The sequence below is a fragment of the Chrysochloris asiatica genome, unplaced genomic scaffold, assembly GCF_000296735.1.
Source record: "Chrysochloris asiatica unplaced genomic scaffold, ChrAsi1.0 scaffold00096, whole genome shotgun sequence".
Lineage (NCBI taxonomy): Eukaryota > Metazoa > Chordata > Mammalia > Afrosoricida > Chrysochloridae > Chrysochloris > Chrysochloris asiatica.
Window position 1 is genome coordinate 6,302,901 of NW_006408614.1, and position 10,030 is coordinate 6,312,930.

At 40.9% G+C, this 10,030-nt stretch overlaps 1 pseudogene; it reads right to left on the reverse strand.

Moving 5' to 3' along the window:
- Window positions 1-8,849: 8,849 nt before the first annotated feature.
- Window positions 8,850-9,559, reverse strand: LOC102813567 (annotated as a pseudogene).
- Window positions 9,560-10,030: the final 471 nt, after the last annotated feature.

The following is a 10,030-nucleotide window of genomic DNA, read 5'->3' on the forward strand; positions in this document are numbered from 1 at the left end:
TCTGGTAGCATAGTGGTTACAAATTGGGCTGCTAATCTCAGTGTCAGCAGTTCAAAACTACCAGCTGTTCAGTGGGAGAAAGATGAGGCTTTCTGCTCCTGTAAAGATTTACAGCCTCGGAAACCCTGTACAGGGTCTCTGTGAGTCGGAACTGACTCCACAGCACACAGCCACCACACACACACAAACACACACACACACATATTTATTTGTTGTTGTTATTAAAGGCCGTCGAGTCGATTCCGACCCATAGCGACCCTGTATAGGGTTTCCAAGGAGCAGCTGGTGAGTTGCAACCACCAATCTTGTGGTTGAAACTGACATTGCCATCCAGTGTTTTATCCCATAGCACCATACACACATGCTTCAAAATTTTGTGGCAACATTCCCTTATCCTTTAATTCTATCTTCCTTTTAAAAAAAGCAAACAAGCAAACAACTTTTTTATTGTGAACTGAGTGATGGTTTGCAGAGCAAATCATTAGTTTTATGTCCAACAAAGCCTAGACTTTATTTCGTCTCAAGGGTTGTAATTCCCTCCATGTACGTCAGCTCACTTACCCCTCTTCTTCCCTGTGGTTCTTGTTTGCGTTCTGCCTTCTTCCCCACCCTGCTGAACGGAATGGGAATGTTGCCCTTGGATAAATGCTGCTCTTTTGATCTTGAATGGCTGACCATTCTGTGTGTGGGACCTCACTCGTGTTGTTATCCCCCCTGTAGACTTATCCATTGCTTGGGTAGGTTCAGTTTCAGACCTGAAGGTTGGCCAGGGCCCAGAGTCATGGAGGTTCCATCAGTCTCTGTCTGGCCAGCAAGCCTGGTCTTTGTTTTTTATGATTTTGAGTTTTCTTCCACATTTTCTTTCACTCTATCCAAGACCTTAATTCCATTTCTCCATGAACCATTGGAAGACCCCACTTGTGTTTGTACATTTGCTTGCTTGTTTATTATCTGACTTGCTCCACTAAGAGGTAGAGAGAAATGATATAAGATAGAATGAATGTAAAACTAATGTTCTCCTATGTAAACTATCACATAATTCACAATAAAAAAAAGTTTTTTTTAAAAAGAGGTAGAGAGAGTCCTTGCAAGCAGATCTTTCAAAGTACAACTAAAGAACATACTAGACCCATGAGATTCTGCTCAGAACAAAGGGGATCTGTGATCAAAAGTACTTGGGAAAAAGCTCCACTTAAAGACTCCATTTATACGCCCAATGTGGGCATACAAAAGGTTCCTAAGCTCCACAGTCCAGAAGCATGTTGAACCAGGTTAATATTACATTTCAGAAATTTCAGAAACATGAATGACAGAAATCCTAGTTCTGTGCCCCCCACTTTCATTTTTTTTTAAAGTTTATTTGCAATGTTTTCATTGTGATAAATGCATATGTAACAAGACATTTGCTGTTCAATATTTTTCACATGGACAAATCGATGATCTCAACTAACACTTATCATGTTGTGTAATCATACTACATCCCTTTCCAGACTTTCATACTTCCTTTCACTGAAGTTCAGCACCCTAACAACTTGTCATTTGCATGTGAAAGTTGAACAGTGAATAAGGAAGACTATAGAAGAATTGATGCATTTGAACTATGGTGTTGGAGGAGAATACTGAAAGTACCATGAACTTCCATAAGAACAAACAGATCTGTGTTGGAAGAAGTACAGCCAGAATGCTCCTTGGAAACCAGGATGGCCAGACTTCATCTCTCATACTTTGAACATATTGTCAAGAGGGACTAGAGAAGGACATCTTGCTTGATAAAGTGGAGAGCCAGCAAAAAAGAGGGAGACTCTTCCCCTCCCCTGAGATGGACTGACACAGTGAGAGCAACAATGGGCTCAAGCACATCAATTGAGAGGATGGTGCAGGACAGGGCAGTGTTTGTTCTATTGTCCACTGGGTCAGGAAGAATCAGAACTGACTTGACAGCATCTAACAACAACAACCATAGAAGAATTGATGTATTTGAGTTATGGTGTTGGATGAGAATATTGAAAGTACCATGGACCACCCAAAGAACAAATAGATCTGTGTTGGAAGAAGTACAGCCAGAGTGCTCCTTGGAGGCCAGGATGGCCAGACTTCATCTCTCATACTTTGCACATATTGTCAGGAGGGACTGGAGAAGGACATCATGCTTGGTAAAGGGGAGGATCCCCAATAAGATGGATAGGTACAGTGACAGCAGCAATGGGTTCAAACATAGCAATGGTTGTGAGGTTGGAGAAGGGCTGGGTGGTGTTTTGCTCTGTTGAGGATAGAGTCACTATGAGTCAGAACCAACTGGATGGCACCTAACAACAACAACAGCAACAGCAAACATCTCATCCTTCTTTACCGCCCCATCTGCTTCTGATAACTAATCAACTGCTCTTCATGCACTCTGCCTGTTCTAGATGTTTCATATAAAAGGATCTTACAGCATTTATCTCTTTATGATTGATTGATTTTACTCAGCATCTTGTTTCCTAGGTAAACCTCTGTTGTAACATGGTTTTCTCTTTATGCTTAAGTAGTACTCCATAGCTGCTGCACCATTTTACAATCCCACCAGAAATGGATGGAGTCCTAGTGTGGCGCTGTGGGTTAATGTGCCAGACTGCAAAGCCATCTGAACTGCAAAGTCAGCAGTTCAAGCTCACCAGCTGCTCCTCGAAAGCCCTATACAATGTCACTCTGGGTTGGAATCGACTCGATGGCACTTCACAACAACAACAACCAGAAAGGTTTCCATTCTCTATGTGTCCACATCAACACTTGTTGTTTTCTGTTGTTCAAAGAAGCACTGTTCACCAATAGCCAAAAGATAGAAGCAGCCTAAATGACCCACAGCAGAAAGGTGTATAAACAATAAACACATTGTCGTGCATCCTTCTTTTCAGTCAGTGTTAGTCTAAGACCAATTGACATCTTAAGAAGCTAATATCCAACAGACGCAGTGCAGCTAGTAGTGTCTATTGACTTGAACAATTGTAGAAGAAAGGAAGCATTCAACTGGAGATTATAGCACTGCTTTGAACTCAACGTAAAGGAAAGATTGCCTCTTGATCTCATGGGTATAGCAAGAGCATGTCTGGGGCGCTCAATGACTTTGTCATCTTATGAACATGCGTGTGTGTGTCTAGGTCCAGGTACAGGGACAGACACATGACTCCATTCATTCTCTTTACCTGTGTATTTCAATTTGGATCTCTGCTCCCTTTGCAACCACTTCAACCCAGTGAAATCAGTGGTTTAATGACAGAGGATACTAAAAACATTCAGAATTTTGCATCAAAAAGTCATTTTGTAGGCTCAACTTCTTTCTCAATAAAGACCAGTAGGTTGTAGTCATAAAAATTAGCATTTCATATCTCAGAATAAATCTTTAGCCTGAACATCTGTGGGTTACCATGACAAGAACTTGAAGAGTGAAGACATTTCAGTCTTATAATGCAGAAAGAGGGAGGGTGGGTGAGAACCAAGCTGAGAAAAAGTGGTTGAAATTGATGATTGGAGGAATGATTTATAAGTTTTGGGGAAAGAAGTTATGCAAGTATATTAAATATCCTCAGAGATGACCTAATGGCCTAATTTTCTTCTTTCAATGCCTGGTCAGAGAAAGGTGGACCTGGGGAAAAAGTCAGTGAACTTTTGGGTGATGAAATGAAAAAGGGTTCGGTTGAAATTCTGTCTTCATATCCTGATGTTGGCCTGTGTTTTGAGAACAGACATTAAACAACAGCAACTTGATTTCATATTTGATAAGGATAATTATTGAAACAAAAAGGCTAAAAATCATGTTTCAAAACAGATGTATACTTTCACCTTTTAAGTGAAAAATAATACATATACATGAAGGATTTTCAAAAAGTCCATGAAAAAAAATCCATCGTGTCCTTCCATTCCACCTTTACATGAACTATTTGAAGCCCCCTCGAGTGTATGCATATATATATATATACACATAGATAGATAGATAGATAGATAGATAGATAGATAGATAGATAGATAGATAGATAGATAGAGTCATAGATATTTTAATTTCTTGAGTTGACATTTTAGGTTCCCCAAGGCTTGAAAAGAACGGAGAGAGAAAAGATGGTGCTGTTGTCACATCACCGTAATCAAACCCTTACCATCTTCACTGATAAACATGGAAGCATTTGAGCTTACTGCTTCTCTTCTGATTCATTATGCTAATGGTCCTTGGGGGAATGTCGGCAGAGAAGAAATTACTGGAGTAATTTTCAGCTGCTTACTGACTAGAGCAAAAGTTAGTCCCCATTGTCCCTGACTGGAGCAACCTTACCAGGGACCTCCGAGGTTGTTATCAGTCAGGGTTTGGCAGAATAACAATCCAATGTTACAGTTGTGCTAATTATGGCTCATGGCAGCTCCTATTATCATGGAGTAGAACTGTGCTTCATAGGGCTGTTTTGCTCTTAGTATTGCAATATAGACACAACACATTAAACATTTCATCCCTTTTTACTTGTACTCACTCTTCAGCAAAGCTGGTTACATTCTTCAACTTGTGTGACAAGCTATGGCTTTCTTTTTCCAAAGTATCCCACCATCATTAATAATACCGTCCATGCACTTGAAAGCAAACAAGTTCACTTCCATTGGGTGTTCTGGGCTGTGGTCTTTAGGGGAGCAGATCTCCAGCTCTTTCTTGGTACTGGTGTACTTGGTATTGGGTTCCAACTCATACCCTTAAAATTAACTATCCAGCATAAACCATGCCACCTAGGGATATAACACACACACAAACACTCATGGGGCTAAGTAAAAAAGTATTGCTACTAGGGTTCTGATTCATACTTTGTTGCTGTTGTTAGGTGCCATCGAGTCCATACCAACTCAGAGCAACTTTATGCACAACAGAAGGAAACACTGTCTAGTGCTGGGATAATCTCACAATCACTGCTACATTCAAGCCCATTACTGCTGCCCCTGTGTCAGTCCATCTCATTGGGGATCATCCTCTTCTTCGCTGACCCTCCACTTTACCTAGCATGTTGTCCTCCTCCACGGACTGGTCCCTCCTGATAACATGTCCAAGTGTGAGAGATGAAGTCTCACCATCTTGACTTCTAAGGAATATTCTGACTGTACTTTTTCCAACACAGACGTGTTTGTTCTTCTAGCAGGCCATTATACTTTCAGTATTCTTCTCTAACACCGTAACTCAAATGCATCAATTCTTCTACAGTCTTCTTTATTCACAGTCCAATTTTCACATACATATGAAGTTATTGAAAATGCCATGGCTTGGGTCAGGTGCACCTTAGTCCTCAAACTGACCTGCACAGGTTTATTGTAAACAAAACATGCTTTAACATGTCTATGTAATCTGTGAAAGGCTGAAGACAGTTCTCTCAGTAATAAACTTTGTCAAAATCTCCTTACAGTGCCTTCAAAAAAAGGTCTAATCAAAACAGTGACTTTATAGGGGATCTTCTGGGCCAGTGAAACTAAAGGCAGTGAGGTCAGCTTGGGTAACTGTTTTGGGGGGATTCCCAAGGGGGAAATCTTAATAGATTTTCTCAGAGGTCATGAGATGATCAGCGGGGGTTATTATGAAGAACTTTCAAGACAATGGAAAGCTTCATTGGTAAGTGAAGGTCAGGAATGGGCACTGAGAAATTGTTTTCCTTCATGACAACACACCTGCTCATTCTTCCAAGGTAGCAGGAGCTGTTCTACTAGAATGTTGTTGGGGCAGCTATGTAGTGGTTATGAATCGGGCTGCTAATCTCACGGTCAGCAGTTCGAAACTACCAGCCGCTCCGCGGGAGAAAGATGAGGCTTTCTACTCCCGTAAAGATTTACACCCTCGGAAACCTTGTACAGGGTCGCTATGGGTCGGAACCGACTCGACGGCACTTAACAACAACAAAAAATGATCTTTTTGTTCTCAACACTCAAGAACAATGAAGAGGAAAATTATTTGGCATCCTTAAGGATGCCCAAACTGTTTTGGTTTTGTGTTCTTTGAAACAGTGCAAATCAAACAACAAAGGACTCTTCCGAAGAAGGGTTAATGTGGTTTGTCAGGTCCCATCAAATCCACTGTGACTCATAGCGACCCTGTGAAGGACACTGCACAACAGAAGGAAAACTGCCTGGTTCTGCACCCTCTGTACAATTGTTGTTATGTTTGAATCCATTGTTGCTGCCACTGTGTCAGTCCAGCTCGTTGGGATGCTCCCTCTTTGATTTAAACTCGGGAAAGGTGTGCCCCAGGGTTGTGCTGAGCAAATAATCCCAGAAGCTGCATTATATCAAGGAGACTGTGGCACCAAAATTGAATTCCTCTACTTTTCTGAACATGATGTCCATCTCCAGGGACTGGTGCCCCCCGTAACTGGTGTCCTCCTCCACGGACTGGTCCCTCTTGATAATCCAAACGGTGAGAGAGCTCTCTGGCTGTACATATTCCAAGTCAGACCCGTTGGTTCTTTTGGCAGTCCATGATACTGCCAATATTCTTCTCCAACACTATAATTCAAATGCATAGATTGTTTTATGGTCTAGCTTATTAATTGTCCAGCTTTCAAATGTATGTGAGATGACTGAAAATACCATGCCTTGGCTCAGGCACACCTTAGTCCTCAAACTGATATCTTTGCTCTTTAACACTTGAAAGAGTTCTTGTGCAGCAAAAATAAATAAATAAGTTTGATTCCTTGATTGCTGCTTCCATGAGTGTTGGTTGTAGATCCAAGTAAAATGAAGTCTTAGACAACTTCGATCTTTTCTCCACTTATCACGAAGTTATTCACTAATCTAGTTGTGAGGCTGTTGGTTTTTTTACATTGAGATGCAACCCATATCGAAGGCTGTGGTCTTTGATTACCCTCAGTCCTCTTTGCTTCAGCAAGCAAGGTTGTGTTAGTTGTGTATCACAGGTTGTTAATGAGTTTTCAATCAATCCTGATGCCACATTCTTCTTCATATAACCCGGCTTCTTTCTTAACCTGCTCAGCATACAGACTGAATGGTTATGTTGGGAGGATGTAGCCCTTACACACACCTTTCCTGATTTTAAACCATTCAGAATCTCCTTGTTCTCTTCTAATGACTGCATCTTGGCCTATGAACAGATTCCTTATGAGCATTCTGGAATACCGATTCTTCACAATATTATCCATAGTTTATGATCCACACAGTCAAATGTCTGCGTAGTCAATAAAGCAAAAGTAAACTTCTTTTTGATATCCTCTGCTTTCAGTCAAGATCCGTCTGATCAACAATGGTATCTTTTAGTTTCATGTCCTCTTCTGAATCTGGCTTGACATTCTGGCAGCTCCCTGTTGATGTACTGTTTCAATCATTTTTTAAATTATCTTCATCAAAATTTTACTAGCATTTGATACTAGTGAAACTGTTTGATTATTTCCACATTCCTTTGAGTCACTTCTCTTTTTAATGAGCACAAATGTGGATCTTTTCCAATTGGTTGGAGGTTTCTTCTGAATTACTTTATATAGATTAGACATCATCTCCAGCGTTACAACATTTTAATCTGTATCCATTAATTATTGGAGTCTTGTTTTTATCGAATGCCTTCAATACGGTTTGGATTTCTTACTTCAATACCATCAGTTCTTGATCATATGGTCTGTCTTGAAATGGTTGAACATTGACCAAGTCTTTTTGGTACCGTGACTCTGTGTATTCTTTCCATCTTCTTTTGATGCTTCCTACATCATTCAAAGATTTGCCCATTGTTGTTAAGTGCCATCTAATCACATGTGACTCATAGAGACCCTGTATAAGGCTTCTAAAACTATAAATCCTTGTGGGAGCAAAAAGCTTCATCTTTACTCCATGGAACAGCTGGTGGACTAAAATGACCAACCTTGTGGTTAGCAGTCTAGTGCTGTCCTACAGAGCCAGTACACTCCTCATAGAATCCTTCAATGCTATAACTCAAGGCTTGACTTCTTCCTTTAATTCTTTCAGCTTGAGAAACAGAACTAGGAACGCTTTTGAGGTTCTAACTCCAGGTCTTTGCACATTTTGTTGTAACACTTTGCCTTCTTGAACTGCCCTCTGAAAGTTTTTGTTTGCTTTTTTACTTCCTCATTTCTTCTGGTTGCTTTAGTTTCTGTACATTCAAGAACAAGTTTTAAAGTCTCTTATAACATCCACTTTGGTTCAGTCTTCCTTTCCTGTCTATTTAATAACCTTTGGATTTCTTCATGTATGATCGTCTTCATGTTCTTTATGGGAAGGGTTAGAGAGATGAAAACACCACCTTCTGAAGTGTAAAGATCTGAATGGTAGATACATCAATGGACAATAGCTTCATACTTTAATATTTTCACTTAATAAATGTTTCCATGATTCTGTAGCAATACTTTTTGACTTATGTCTATGTGCGTGTATATGTGTGTGTAAAGAGAGATTTATTTTAAGGAACTGGCTCATGCGATTGTGGGAACAAGTCTGAAATCTGTAGCGCAGGCCAGTGCTGAAAATTCAGCTAATAGTTGATACAGTTTTGAGTCTGTAATCTTTAGAGCAGGCCAGCAGGCTGGGGATTTGGAAGAAATTCTATGTTACATTTTGAGGTAGAATCCCTTCTCTTAGGAAACTTTAACTTTCTCTTCTTTAGGCCTTCAACTGTGGATGAAGCCCACTCACAATCAAGTATGATTTTCTTACTTAGGATCGGGCATAACAAATGATGATCTCATTGATAAAATATCTTCACGGCAGTATCTTTTTTTTTTTTTTTTTGAGAGCAGAGGGCATTTATTGAGGGCAGGCTATGGGTAGCAGGAGGATGCTGGGTCTTCATCTGGTGTTGGCGGGTGTAGCTGCTGCTGGTCCCTTCACTGCCCTTAGCTGGTGGGCCAGACTCCAAGCACCACAATAGCCATGAGTAGCAATAAAATCGCCATAATCATCCCACATGATGTCGACTTTCTGTCCACCAAATTCACAAGCCTGGTTTCAGTGCACAGCTTCTTGTCTGTGTTCTCCACCAGGCTAGTGAGGTCATCGATGATCTCATTTTGTTCATCCAATTCGTTGCAAATTTCCTACCCCATTTGTTTTTGGCAACTTATGATGGAGGAGAGGGCATCAAGGCCTGCATCCTCTTCTTGGATAATTCTCTGCTGCTGGAGCCGGAAGTCATCAAAACCTAAGCCTCTTGTCTACTCTGGCTCATCAAGGAGCCAAGGGTTGGGCGCTCTTCACTTAGCTCCTCCAGTCATGAGACTGAGCCCCATTAGTCTTGTTCTGAACCCTCATTTTTAAAGGATGCCAGAAGTAGTCTTTCTCAAGTTACAAGATCATCCAGTAGGTTCTGTCTTCAGTCCCCTTCAAGCTGGGTTATCTGATGTGTTGACAAAGCTCTTAGCAATAAGTCCTTCAAAAGGGTGATCTTTTCCTTCAGATTCTACAAAAAAGTTCTGATTGTCACCCTAAGTTTTGTTGTATTTTCACCATTTCTTTCATACTGATTTCGCTCTTGACTTTTCTCAGCAATTTGTTGGGCAATGTGACAAGTAGAATCATATGTGGAGAACCAGGGGTCTGGGGCCATTGTACAGTCTCCCCCTCTCCTCTTCATGGCAGTATCTTGACTAATGTTTCATCAAACCACTGAGCACCACAACCTGGCCAAGTTCACACATGAAATTCACTACCATGACGACTCACCTGCTATCATCATAGCTTTGCCTTCTTGTGTTTCTGACTTGCAGTTGAGAAGCAATCCAGATTTCTGGGGTCCATGGAGTCTTTTGAACTTTGGACCTTGAAGGCACTTGTTTTCCCAAAGTCATCTTGAGGTCAAACAAAACCTGGTAAGCAGTTTAGTGGAGACCATTATGCCTCAGGCATTGATGTCTTTAGGAGAACTATCTCTGCATAGTTGGTTTTGAGTACCAGAACTTCCTGGGTATGACTGGAATTTGAGTTTCAGGAAGTATGGCATGTCTTTAGTGACTGTTTTTACAACTGCTACCCTGAAGCCCTGCACCTGCTCTACTCTATCTCCATGAATGGAATTTAC